The following is a 15,353-nucleotide window of genomic DNA, read 5'->3' as shown; positions in this document are numbered from 1 at the left end:
ATTTTGAGCACTTGGAAAACAAAAACCAAATACAAGTAATACTCCGGACGGCGTAGCCCAGAAGGTTGGAAGATACAAACAACTTCATTTGACATATACAAATAGAGTGCAAATTCGAATCTCACTTCACTGTTCCGCGTAAAAACATTATTACGTACAATCGTTTCAAATGCGCACAAATTCTGAATAAATACACTTTCCACTAAGAGTTAACACGATTTTTACATATCAGTTTATAAATTTACATATATCGTAACACATGCGAAAAACATCAAAACAATTTGCAAGGAGTTTCAATAAGACTGTCCTTTTTAGCTTTTTATACGATTGTTTTGCTTTGACACTTCTCATGAGTTTTTGGCTAATAAACTTGTTAATGGAACCAATTTCATTTTTGTTTTCTTTGTGCTGTCCTTCAGCAATGATGGTGATAGATAAATAGAAACAAATTTTCTGATTTCAATAATAAAATTATTTGTCAAAATAAGATAAATAAATTCTCAATTTTAACCAATTTCTTAGTTATTTTTAAAATTTTGTTGTTAAAATCAACTAATTCAAAAACAGTAATACGAATTAAGCGCAGAGCTAATTTCGGTGGTTCCGTGTGGTATCTAACATAGCAACCATATTAAAATTTTAATATTTTTAAAATCACTTAAAATTAAGTAATAATGAACAACTTCGCGGATAATAAAACGTCCTTTCCGGTTGAATTTTACAAACAGAGTTGCCACACATACAGATTTCGGCCAGAAATACAGATTTTTCGGGCTGTTGATAGCGTGAATAAAAAATCGAATAATGATCGGTACTTTTTTTCTTGGAGTAAAACCTTTATTCTAATTTTGTGTTGAATCCAAAAAAAGTGTGAAACTTACATAAAAGAGAATGTCAAGGTCGGTAAACACAACGAATGGTCCTATTTGCTAATGATGATTTTTCTATGCTCATTTTTTTGCAATTAGACAAACATATGCTTATCAAAAATTTCTTCTGAACCTTATAACATGATGATTTCAAGTGTTTTTATACAAATCAACATTTCGGGACGCTCAAACACAAAAATCATTTCCAACGTGTTTTCATCTACAACATAAAATTCAGCCGAAGAAAAATTTTGGTGTCTTTAAAGTGGGTTCTATAGACTATTTCAGTTCGTTATGCTTCGATTTTTTAACGTTTTAATATACAAATTTTTGATCCCCCAATATAGATTTACAGACTTTTCTACTGAAAAATACAGATTTAAATATGGCAACCCTGTTTACGTAGTATACATTGATTAAATGCGAAACTTACGCAATTGACCCCATGACAAAGAGACATCACAGAGTGATGATCATTGAACTGCATCCTCATAATAATTCGTTGTTAGCTAAGGGTCAGGATGTGCGCGTACGCACGTCCCGGCTACCAAAAATTTCACACACGAGTTATCCACATGAGGGATAATCGCAGAGGTCAACCCATCCGAATGTGCAATGGTAGGGCCTCGCCCTGGGGGAACCGCCTTATTGATCACGGTAACCCCTGTGCCAGGTAAGTATGCCTTAGCGTGGTTCGAGCAAATCTGGTCCCTCCTGTCCGAAGTATACCGCTATCGATGCATAAAAGTACCCTTTGCGTATGGGTAGACTGAATAGTGTGCAAGTCGTACGATTATTACAGTTTGGCTACCTGATTACAATACGGAAACATGAAATAGTGTCACGCATTGAAGGTGTTGTATCCAGAGTTGCCAATGTTTCAGATTTATCTGCCATATGTCAGATTATTCTCATTTCGATAGACATTCTAACAAGACAGATCTATTGCCAGATTTTGAAGATTTCACCGGTTTTCTCCCGAAATGCACAGATTTTATATTCTCATACTTGGCTGTGCCTAAAGAACTTTCTTCTTGTAAAATTCCTATTCGCTATAACGCTATCCTCCTATAATACGTACTCAGTAAAGTTGAGTGTTGCTAAAGGCCGAGTTGCCAACTAGTTCTTTTGATCCAGAACAGTTTTTTACCTTACATACTTTCGAATTAGATGAATAGTAAAGAAAATTATTAAGAATCAACACTAGTAAAATAATATACGTACTTGCTCGAGTTAGTTGTGCCAATTCGATGTACTATCACAAATGAAAATTTATTGTTACTATGCTGCAGTTTTGAAAAAAATAACAATACCAGTTTCTTTAATGATCATAAGTTGATGATGATTAATTTAGATTTTCCTTCATATGATTGACAGACAAAAAAAACCGTTAATAAATTATTTCAACAAAATTTCCATACAAAGTTCATACCCAAGCTTCAAAACAGAGGTCAACATTATCAAAAACAGCACCCTGCAAGAGCTTTGAAGCGATGCAATATAGATCAACTCAACAAGCTTTTGGGCGCCCATTGAGTAAAAACTATCACGTTTATTGTAAAACGCTATTTTGAGATCATTTTTAATAACAAGGTGAAAAAGCTCAAAATTTTTAACTTGTGTACTCTAATTTTCCTATTACTAGCCATCAAGAAGATTTGATCCTTACGTTTGGAAAGGATTATCGAGTTGTTTCGGAAAAAAATATTTCTTTCGAGTTTATAGACAATAAATTTCAAATGCGTTTTTTTCAAAATCACGTTTTAAAAGTCCGTGTCCATCGTCATTCAGAAACTACATCACCAATTGCACACATGTTCTGTATGTAAAATAATTGTTACCTTGGAGTACTTTTACAGCCGAAAGCTATCTACTACCACTATGTATTTCTTACTTCTGATAACTTTACGCTGAGATATAGTGTACACCGCCAATTTTTAAAACGTGTCCTTAAAAATTGTTCTTCTCATTGTTTCTCAACATTTTTCCACGAAATAAAAAACTAAATATGGTTCGAGTGATACTTTGTGTTATGTAAAACCATTGAATTTGTTTTTTTTTTCTTAACGATAGCTCTAAAAAAGTTGCAAACTTGAAGTTTGTTTTCGTCCGTTAGACTACGGGATCACAAACTATCGAGATTCCGGGCTATAGCGCACATTCCGTTATTGACAACTGTTAGGATTAGTAAAAATCATGTTTCGGTCTTGGATATACTGGTAGAAAAAATACAAATCAGCGATCAACTCACTCTATCAAGATAAAATCAATAATGTAGTCATGATAACTGATAATTAAAAACCCATTTTCATCCACTTAGTGGTGTGATGATGCAATTCTCATATTACTCATATTTTCATACATGTTACTGAAGGATTCTTTAAAAAATAATTGATTCTTAAAAACAAGCCCAATCTAGAAGAATTTTTCCGTTTTTTGTCTCGAAACCCTTAATAGTGGTTTGAAATTACAAACATATTTCATTCTAAAATTCCGGAATCGGAAGACGGATCCGGACACAATTCAATAGCAGCTGATTGGACCGGAAGACCTTTCATTTGAACCACTATTCTCGGTACTTCCGAAAACGGGAACTGGGAAACAATATAGCGGAAATCAAATTTTTTAGTCATTAGCTAGCAAAACACGCACAGTGTAAGAATTATATGGCTAGTTCAAAGTACTTTACTCGTTTTTACGTCGTCGTGTAAATAAAAGTACTTTTAAATTGATATTTTTATACATCTCCCAGTAATTTCGGATCCGGAAGTCGTATCGAGAACAAATCATCAGCGGTCTATTGTATGGTAAGATCTTTAAGTTTAATCTAAGCTCGTTAAAATCGATTCAGCCATCTCTGAGAAAATTAAGAGCATGTTTTGGCATTAAAATGCCTTACTCTTCACTATACGTGGCTGGGTTTTAATTAAAAACAATGCAAAACTAACCGCGTAGCCATTTTCTGTCATAATTTTGAACGATAATAGCTCATTCATTTGTTTATGGATTTATATAATTTAATCGATAAATCGATTCAGAAACATTTAACTTAAACATGTACGGCAACGTCGTTTCAGTATTTCAATAGCATACTATTGAAAAATTAGTTTGAGTCGACCTATGTTTCATGAGCCAATCACAGTGCCTCAATGATATCATCCTCTCGCCTGATTTGAGTAGTATGAACGATCGCACAAAAGGGATTCTATAAATATATGCTTGTATACATTTCTGTTTACCCTTAGTTGCCAGCGTAGAAGATGTAGAAGAGATCATTTGCATCAAAACAACAAGCGTCTTATCACTACATGCGTTGTGACTGTGTAAAACCTAAGCTTGTGAAAATCATCCATCTCGGAAAAAGTGAGTGTATAATTTTTCACATGCACACTTACACATTCACACGCAGACACACAGTGATTGCATAGCGTTTCTTTATGAGAAAGACAAAAAGTAAAAATCGCATCTCGGCGATAAATTGTATGTATATTATTTTGGTCGAAAAATGTTCACTAGGAAAAACTATAGTTACAAAAACTGCTTTTCCTCATACCCCCCTTAATTTGATGAAGCGAAAAAGCATCGTTCAGGTGTTAAAACCACAAGTGATGAACGAGGATGCTGTGAGTTTATTTTTAGAAAATTTTCGTTCCGGTGCTGGTTCACAGGAACGACCAAAGTTTGGAACATGCAAATTAACGCAACCACACGAAAAACCGGATGGATGTTGGGTTAGGACATTCTGTAGTAGAAACAAATGGTCGCTGCGGATAGTACTTTAATGCTTTAAATCACCTTGGAACGATACCATATAGAAAACCCTATCATTTTTGGGTGGATGGAACGGAAAACACAATTTTGGTCAACTCTGTTCTGCAGCATACGAAGATACTAGAGCTTTATACTATTTCGAGCTGATACGAGTTTTGTGGATGAAACAGTGGATGAATATGCTCATTAGTTTAGCACATACAAAAAGAAACGAAGGACAGACGAAGTTGAATTTTTCATTCCCAGACGGGTAGGAATGAAAAATGAATAAACTTCTCAACCAGCATTCGTATTCGTTCAAGGTAGATCTTTCAACAGTAGGACAAAACTTGAATACCACAAGGTCTACATGAAATGCTAGTCAATTGTTTTAGCAAATCTTGATTTTTTGTGCTCCACGATGAAATATTTTTCCATCATCGTAAGAAATATCGAGCTTTCCAATATTTGGTCCAGTTGACGTTACTGATGCAATGTCAAACGACTTGCTGAAGAGCGTTATTTACACTGTTCTTTTCTCCGTCTTTGATAAGATAATCAAGACTTGAGGTTGCGAAATTGGACAGACTTATACTGCCGGACTACGCGTAACTGTCCCTTACCATATGGGATTTACATAGCACCGAGTTGACACAGCATACGAGTTCTGCATCTGGGTGAATCTTTTATTGGAAAAAAAGAGATTTTTCTGTGAGTTTCTATCAATTTAACTACAAATTTGTTGTTTTTACTCAGTCATTGTAAAAACTCAATTATTGCGAATTTACGTCAAACCAAATTCATCCCCTAAAGAAATGTTTCTATATCTTATCTGTAGAAAATAAAAAGTGAAAGTTTCATGCATGAGTACCTTCAAAAAGCAAAGCCTTGGTATTACATTCCTGTTGAGGAATTTGACCTTCTGTTTCAACAGACTTCGCTGCCGATTCTTAGCGTACAGAATTATTGCATGGCTAGTACTACGATCCTACTGACACTACGAATCCTTCCAGGTCGGGACTCGAACATAGCGCAACTGGTTTGTAAGACCAGTGCCCTATGCATTGAACCGCCAACCCGGGACGATACCTTCAGTCATCATTATTTCTCATAATTACAAACAAATACTCGCTGTATGCATTGGAAAATTTCTCATTTTCCGATACTCTTAAAATATTTGTTTTGAAAATTACGTGAAGTCACGGGTATTTGAAAATGGAGGCATGATGATCTTCGACAACGAGTCAACATTCATCAAAACAACAGGCCACTACGCACGACAACAACGGGTCAAAATGCACCATCGAAAAGCTTCTTCTTTCAATTAAATTAAAAAATTAAGTCTTTCCATGGAAGAAATACGTTTCAGTTGGAAGATTGTTCACTATTATTAATTAAATTTACATTTCATACATAACTTTTCTGAGTGAATTCTTAAGCAATTCGGGTCATAATCAACTCTCTGCTAGAGCTGATTGGTTGAGATACAGATCGAATATAAAAAATAATGCGAATCATGAAATTGCTTTAGAAAATTCTCCTGACAGCGATACAGCAATAAATCATTTGAATCGAAAAATTGAAAAACTCAAATTAAATTCAATTATCCTATCATCAACTGCACACTCGTTTCAAGAATCGAAAAGAAATTTACAAAAAGAATTCTAACATAGATTCACACTTTTGCACAATGAAGATTTTAATAAATAATGGAGCAATTTGTTTCGTTTGTTTGTTTCAATTATAGAGATTTTAACCTTAAGATCATTCGCCTCTTTGGACCAGAAAAACTTTCTGGCCATAAGTGCGGGATTGGGAATCGAACCCAGGTAGACTGTGTGCTAATCTAAATCTTTCAGGAAACTTTCGAAAGTTTTTAAAAAACCTCAGAAATCAATTCTTGCTCTCAAAAAAGATAATCGAATATTTCTTACAAACGGCAAAAAAAGCTATTTTAGAGGGTTCACAATTTTTGCTTGAACGTTGTGAGTCCTATTGAAGACATTGTCTCACGTAAATATAATTATATTTCAGCATAAGCATTGTTGCCTGATGGCATTATAGAGACGAAATTGTAGGAAATGAAGTCAATTGTTAAAAAAAATAAAAACATGAAGGCTCTTGGGAATGATAAAATTTGTGATATGCCTATTCAGAAATATTCCAGATGCTGTGTTGAGACTCTTGATTAAAGTGTTTTGCATTAGTGTACTCTCCTAAGTAAAAAAGAGATAGAAAATTGTCAAACAAATTCCTATTCTAGAACCCGATGAAAACATAGCATTCAGTTATCCTTCAATATATTCCATTTCTTCTATAAGCGAACTTTTTGAAAATATTATCTTAATAAAAATGATTTCTAAAAACAATGAAAGTTCAATTTTTGTCTGAGTAGTTGAGACTTCGTCTTGAGTATTCAACTACTCATCCACTTGTTAGAGTAACTAACACGATAAAAATCAATTCATTCTGGTTTTTCCACTGCAGTTGTTCTTCTGGACACAGAAAATTCCTTCATAAGTGTTGGGTTAGAAGGCCTAATAGCAAAAATATCGGATTCAAAAATATCGAAATGATTCAAAATTCTTTAACAGATTAAACTGATTTATTAACAGATTGAACTCTTAACCCGAAGGGCAAGAGCGATTTAGATCTACAATTCTGATAGCAGGTTCCAAACCAGTGCTTCTAGTACTTTTAGCTCTGATCTGCCAAATCTAACCGTTATTTCTACGTTTCAAAAATCTATATTCTGTGACGATACAAGTGTTTTGGTCACAGGTGGAAATCTTTGAGTGATCTATAGTCGCCTACGAAAAACATCCAACTTTAATCTTAACAATGTAAAAGTTATTCATATTCCAAAAAATAATACACAACCAAGTTGTGCATTAGAGTTCTATAAGTGAAAAATTAACAATCGAACAAATTTAGTGTAAGACAACGCATAGTAAACTGGAAGAAAACTTTCAATGTTTATCCTCAACATCACTCACATGCACACAAACTTCGAGTCAAATATCGAAGAGGATCTATAATTTATTAGTTCCAGGTTAATATGGAACATTGTGTGTGATTTGCTTTTGAAAACTTTTTCGAAACATTGTTGCAAACATGAGTTTTCAATAAATACCATCGATCTTATAAGTCTCGATGATGGTAAGACAACGAAAGAAAAAAAAAAGTTTAATACTTTCAGAATCTGTGTTCCTGAATATTGTAAGATGGATCGTCTGTCTTCCGAGAGTAGCTCGGTTTAAGTTGACCTGTACCGAGCAAACAATCAGAGCACATCACACTGGAACAGCCACTTGAAAGCATCTTCGTCATCTAAGCAAAGCAAACAATGATGATGACAATATGCACTTGGATACAAAGTATGAGTACTGGGATATTTTATCGTCCTGAGCACTGAGCGGAACGCGATGAGTGGTACTAAACTTTCACCGTGACGGAAACAATGTTTCAATCTCTATACGAACATATGCTCGAAATGGTAATGCTTCAAAGATAGCACTAGTGTGGAAACAATGGATGTATATTCATCATTAATGAGTGTGTTTTAGTTGAGGAAATATGGAAAGTTTTCCTGCTTGTTCATAAGTGTTATGATTGAAATGTTAATTTTCATTGTTTTCATGGTACCGTTGCACAGTGTTAAGTTTTTGTAGTAGGTACATTGCGTTGTGGATCTTGACGTCTGTTTCAAAGGTATACGTTGTCAATTCACAACGTATCCATCCTATTAACGCAAGATCCTTGGCTGCGTAAGTAATTCCGGCTGCTAGGATATATTAGAATTATGAACACGATATGAATGATTGGTAGTTGAAATCAACACACTATCATTCTAGTTCTTATTATAGTCTCTAATAGTATTTAAAATATTGGAATTAGAAAATCCATTCGATCCGTATTTGTTGCGAAAAAAAACACTGTGCCATAGAAATGCGTGTACCTTACTCCTTGCGTTAACGATATGGGCGTTCGAAATACCATGGCGCAATAAGGGAGGGATGACTGATCGAGTATAGTTTTCAAATTATTCGATCAATCGATTATCAGGGTTATTAATCGATTACTCAATTAATTATCAATTATTATTATTGGATTTTTCGAATTTTTCGATTAGTTTCTACATCCCTAAGGGCAATATAGTGAGAATCTTCCCTCGAAAAGGATGTGTTGAGAATTTTTTCCACGGCATCCGAAATGGTATAGGGTTATTGTACCAATAATCAGCTCATTAGAAGAGTCATCCAATTTTTGAAGGTAACAACGTATCTCGACGGTTCCTGTATTTCAGGAACATCTAGCATAAAAAATCGATTTTGTTTTCCAGAAGATAAGCGGTTTTTGATGTCCTGAAGAATTCAGACTATCTCTCGAAATTGAATTTTTAACATTCAAAAAATTGCAATTTTTGCAAAATGTGAAAATTGCAATTCCTAAATGCGACTGCTTTACAAATCATTCGAAGTTTTACTTCATCGTATCATTCACTAAACTAATACTAAACAAACTTACTAATACAGTGAAACTACAGGCAGGGCCGTCGGGAGAAAATTCGAGCCCAAGAGATTTGCAATTGGCATGCATGAGAAGAAATAGTAGACATTGCTACTTCATCGAATCAAGAGATTTCTAATTCACGAACCTAACAAAATAATTCGTATACCAAAGATAAAAAAAATACAATTTAAAATGATCGAATTTTGGAACTACTTGAAAAGTATGGCTCGGAGGAACACCCCCCTTTTCCCCTTATTTTTTGGCGGCTCTGACTACAGAACAGCCGTGAAGTCAAACTGTTCGAAAAATTACCCTTCGATTGCTAGCAAATCAATTTCACAAGTCATAAACTGTCGTGGACACCGCCGAGGGATCATCGTCAGTCTTTGCAGTTCGAAGTACGAAGCGGCTTTCAAAACATACATAAACTTTTTTTGAAAATGCCGTGGTCGTGGATTATTCTGATTTTGCAATGTCATTGAAAAAAGCATCATGCAGGATTTCACTTTTGTCCGAGCATATCATGTTTTGGGTACTTTTAATCTCTCTTATAGAAAAGAAATTAATCTACTTAAGGATAATTGTAACCTTTCGATTAAATTATTTTCAGAAAAGAAAAGAATATCTTCTGTGCAATCGGATCCCGCTTTGACCCAAGAATTGCTTCAACGTCAAATACAATAAAACTCGGGAAATTGAAAATCATCGGTAATACGATAACACTGTTTTCCTATTTGCCGTACATGTTAGCTCAACCATATCCATTCCGAATGGTAAACTATCCCGTATCCTCGGGTGGTTTTTATATATATATCGAAATCTAAAAGATAGGGACATGAACCGTGCCGCCCTCCATTATGCTAGGAATCGAATATCCTCCACCATCTTTGCTCTGTGTGGCAGATTGCATTATGCTACACTAGGCTTTACTCTGCAGACCAGGAGAAACCGGGAAAAACAAATTGATATGGCCCTTGGCCGTTGAACGCCACACAACATGTAACGATAGATACTAGCTAATGGTCATTCAAATCGATTGGAACTGCCCGGAAATCGGGCACGGATGCGATGAAGCACATAAACGGCTGGTTGTTGATGATAGCAGCATTTTCTCAAAAAACTACAGCACAGTGTGAAATGAACAGCAATCTCTCTATTCTGAGCCATTATAACGATGCTAGCAGGCATCCTTACTCGGGACAGATTTGCAACAAGTAAGATAAACGGCCATTCAACAGAAAGCTTTGAGGAAGTCTTTCTATTTACTTCAACGAGTAAAGTGAGCAACTTTAATGGACTCCCGAGGTTAATGATGTGCCTTCAACGAGTGTATTTTATAATGGAACAACATTGTATAATGTTACTAAAGCAGTCATCCCGGGTAGGTGTAAATAGCAAACAAAGGTCAAAATAATAACAAATTTTACCATCATATCTTGGCTTGATGTTTCTGTGTTGTCAGAGCGATATTTGATATTTTCGTGATATTTCATCAAGGGATCAAGACATTGTACAATATCTATTCAACATCAAAATTAGTTATAATATCTTATTTCGTTATTGATGAGCTATTTCAATTTCATTAAGTAAATTGACCCAGTAGTTTTATCTTCAAATATAATACCATTGAATAAACTGCATCAGAATCAGATAAGAGAAATACTTAAGATATTACTCTATTCTAAATGCTAGATTATAAAATAATTATCAAATTCATCTTCTATAAATATTTTGTTCTTGGTTTGATATTACAATGACAGAATTTTTTATTTTGTTGCTATTTTCTCATGCAAGCTTCGATATGATTTTTGATATTTTAGCTCTTATTTCAAACTAAATAATGTTAATTTCTACCATTGAGATGTTTGATTTTAATGACAGTATTTGGTATTGGTTTGCAAATCACTTCTACCCGGGATCAGCTTTTGCTTCAAGGATGTACCGTACTTTGCCGGAATCTTAACAAATACTGAGTATTTGTAGTAGTTCGCATACCAACTGGATGGTAATCGATTTTATACACTAAACATCTCGATTGATTCATTAAACGAAAAAGCATGGGTTACACCTTACGTAAATTGCATAAAATATTGTTGTACAAGCTCTGAAAATATGTAGACCGTATTGCTATCACTTCGGAAAATACCCGAAAGCAAAACAATACTCAACAGTCAACACAAGTCCTTTCCATACGATTGCTATTCTGTTAGTAAACATGAGAAATTTCATGTCACAGAACAGCAAGATGTCACCGCATTCTGTTCTCATTGTGCCACTTGAACTTTCGGATCCAATTTGGTGGAAAAGTGGTGCTACACGGCAGCAGCGACAATAACAACAACAACAATACTTGATTTGGTAATCCGACTCTATTACGATGGAGGAAAAACGAAAAGTCGTTGTAACTTTTCCCTCATTTATAGTCAAAATTAAATTGAGCTTCGCTTCCCCGAGTTGATGTTATACCCTTTTTTCCAGCAGCCACCAGTTGATGTCGTAAAAGCAAGTCGGGAAATTCAGCGAAAAAAGATTCCAACTTTTGAGAAGAATGTAAAGAGTACTTCGCGCATTTGGGTAGCATTTTTCATTACAATTGTAAAGTTGTTTATGCGGCCAACTAGTGTTTGATTTTGAATAAAATGGAATGAATGGGAAAATGTGAATTGTGAGGGAATGTATTCAATACAGAGAATACACAACTATTTGTTTGCATCGGCTTGTAGCTAAGCGAAATTTAAAGTCAATTAATAAGTGGAATGGCGAAGCTTTGTTTAGTTGTGGCCGGGTCAGGGTGGTTTTGACGAAAACTATTTCGTCCAAAGGTTTATTTTGCTAAATCCGTTTTTAAAATTTTGCACACTATTTTCGGTACTCCCGTAACCGGAAACTGGGGACCGGTATTATAGAATTCGATTCAATTAGCTATTATCTAATATAAACCACAGGTAACATAAATGAATTACGATTGTATGTAAGCGCGAACGCTAGAGCCCATTAGCGATTGCTGGGATGCTCAAAGCGCCTCTATAGGCGAATTGTTATGTGGTGATCACTTTGCCTAACAACCGATAGAACATCTGAACTTCAATCTATTGATATTTATTAGCCGAATAAATATAATTCGCTACCGAACACATGAGCACTTTTGAAAAAATATTCTTAAATTGATATTTACACTAATCACCCTGGTGCATTAAAACAGGAATAACGTTTGCATTAAAAAAATGGACATGTTTCGGATGGTGAAAAAAAGTTAAGAAAAATAATCGCTTCTGAAAAAATTTCCATGGAAGGAAATTATTTAAATTTACTTGCAAAAAAACTACGTCCTTGCAATCGGCTTTACGGCAGTTAACCATTCGCTATGGCGGACGAAAACATGCGTGTAGGCATGTTTTTGAGTTCTTTCTTCGTTTTATTTATTAATTCCTCCTCAGTTTTCGCGACAGAATTTTTGAATGTATGTTTCACACTTTAAGTTGGCCCAGAAATTCACGATCGATATTCAGTCGCTCACATCACCTCAAACTATTGCTTTGAGTAGTGGGTGGACGTCGGATCTTGCCAGAACACCGCGTCTTCCGGTAGGCATTTCGTATTATAAATTTCCCCGTTCACGGCCAGTCCGGAACAGCATGCACACTAGTCTTAAATAAGCATTATCTATGAAAAGCCAAAGTCGGCCTAAATTTAGTCTCAAGAGCGATTGAAATGTCAATTAGCGATTAATTGCTGTCATATTGCGGCACATACATACATACATATACGGAGTTGCTTCACTATTTTTGCCATCATGGTTAGAGTTCGATTGATAGACCTGTAAAATTTTGTCTTCTGACTCATGGGTTACTATGATTGATGCTGAATGGGTAGATTCGTATGTGCGGGTGAAAGTAAACCATTGGAAAATTTGCAATTTTTTTTAAATTTTTTTCAAATGCGATCGTTAACGCATTAAAACAGGTTTTTGATATTGCCCTTCTCACAAATAAAACTATGCAATACCTCTCGAAACCGACTTTCAATCCAAGGCACTAGACAAGCAAAGCATCCAGTAAACATTCCATTTCAAAAACTGTCAATAACGTTCAGGCAGACGAGGAGCCCTCTTACTTGCAACTAGTTCGATCAAAATCGATCCAGTCATCTCTGAGATATTGACCTCTTTGTTAGCAACACGCATACAGATACACTCACATGCTCATATAGGAAGGTTATGCAATCACTGTGAAAATCGACTTTTGAACGGAAGTGGAGGGCCGAGTGTCATATACCATTCGACTCAGTTCGTCGAGATCACAAAATGTCTGTGTGTGTATGTTACATATAATGTAACTTAAATTTCTCAGTGATTGCTGAGTCGATTTTCACAAACTCAGATTGAAATGAAGGGTATTATGGTCCCATGGACTGCTATTGAATTTTATCCAGATCCGACTTCCAGTTCAGGAATTACTCTCACTTTTCCTAGAGACTGTTGTACCGATTTTCACTAACTTTCTTGCTCTTGAATTTCATCTTTATCCGCAAATTTAATACACTGAAGTCTTTTTTATGCGAGTTTACGTAACGTATTGAAAAAACCGTGTCTAAAATTCCATAACATGAAATTCATTTGAACAAAAAATAAATGAATACTGGACGCCACGAAAATGAATTTCACACACACTAAGAAAAGTTTACATCTTTATTGATGCACATAAATGGAGCGTCGCGATTCACTTACATTCACGATTCAAAGCATGTAAATATAAGTAATATCAGTAACTTCACAGTTAATGTAGCTTAAGCTTACATCGATATAAACGCGAAGTTTATTTTTACATGTTAGTAGATATAGTATTGTGCCATCACCGAAGAAATTATGGCATGTTTGAAGTTACGTCAAGCGTAAATTTCATTTTTTCTAAGAGTGCAGGTGACAGAATTCTACAAACGATACAATTCACAACTACTTAATTTTTCAAATGACGCAATGTTCCACTCGCACAGAATTTTACACGCTCCGAAAGTAATTTGCACTCGGCTACCAAGTGCCGCTCTATTCTTTTATATGTATCAATTATTCATTGAACAGATATGAGCTCTGTGGTTCAATCGAGTAACCGAAGTGCTTGTGATCTAATGTTTCTCGATTCAAGTCGCGCTGCTGCAAACGATCTTTTTTTTCTTTATTTCGTTCGAAATCAATCCGTGTAATTTTCAAATCACACAATTTTACACGTTCTTGAATAAAAATTTGTGTGAAATGCGACGCTCCATTTATGTGCATCTTATAAAAATTACAAGACTTTTTCGAACTGTGTATCTACCACAGCTCACAGTGGCTGAAATGGAAAACTCGTATGCACGATATGCATAAGAGCGCAGGTTCGAGTACTACCTTTGGATATATCTTTATTTCCAAAAAATTTGACTACTCAATCTGTTCAATTATTGGAAAAAAAACAGATTATGAGTGTTTGCAAACCGCGCTTAAGGGTTTATATACCTTCCAAAATCGAGAAAAAATCTGTCGATTTTTTTTTTTGAAATCAATGACGGTGACTGCGATTTCGCAAAAATGAACAATTCGGCTAATTTCAAAGTTACATGAGTTGTTAATAATTGCTGTAACTAATTTGTGAATGAAGGGTTTTCAAAAAAAATGCGTTAACCACAATTACTTTTTAGAAAAAATCTATGTTCGAACATTATTGTTTAGGAAAAATATAGCTAATAACGCATTTTTTAAACTTCCTCGCTTACGAACTTGCAGTAGTAATTACGACCAACACCTGCGAAATTGAAATTAAACCATTAGTTTTGTGAAATCATAATCACGTCAATGAATTTTAACAAAAAATCATTTTAGGAAATGGACCGTAGAATCTACTACGTCCCCCCATATATAACTTTTTTTTCACACACAGAATGAAAAATGTACTATTCGATGCTTCTTTGTTTCGTCGTTTTCTTTCTTGCTTTTTCTTGATAAATCGGAAGATATAGGCTTGCTTTCTAGAGTCAGATTATATGCAACCCCTTAAGGAAATTCATTCGTTCACCAGCGTATTGGAATGATAAATGCGCTGTAGTAATAACAAAGTTTCTATGTTTTCAGTTACTATGGTATCAAAAGAATTGAAACTTCAATGTTTGATTTGACGTTAGATAAAAATGGATATCTGCCGATCGATAAACGACATAATTTGGGTTGCTATACATTTTGACTCTAGGTTT

The 15,353-nt window shown here is 34.9% G+C and overlaps 1 protein-coding gene and 1 non-coding gene across 11 annotated transcripts in view; both read right to left on the bottom strand.

The window, feature by feature from the left end:
* LOC131436580 (protein Fe65 homolog) overlaps positions 1 to 15,353 on the bottom strand; it is a 222,722-nt gene that overhangs the window by 69,828 nt on the left and 137,541 nt on the right. The gene's annotated exons all lie outside the window — the stretch shown is intronic.
* Positions 1,386 to 1,550, bottom strand: LOC131439679 (U1 spliceosomal RNA). Its single transcript, XR_009231163.1, has one exon. It is a non-coding gene; the product is annotated as a U1 spliceosomal RNA (small nuclear RNA).

The sequence above is a fragment of the Malaya genurostris genome, chromosome 3 (assembly GCF_030247185.1).
Source record: "Malaya genurostris strain Urasoe2022 chromosome 3, Malgen_1.1, whole genome shotgun sequence".
In the NCBI taxonomy this organism is placed as follows: Eukaryota; Metazoa; Arthropoda; class Insecta; order Diptera; family Culicidae; genus Malaya; species Malaya genurostris.
Note: the sequence above shows the minus strand (reverse complement) of the source record. Positions and strands in the feature narration are given on the sequence as shown.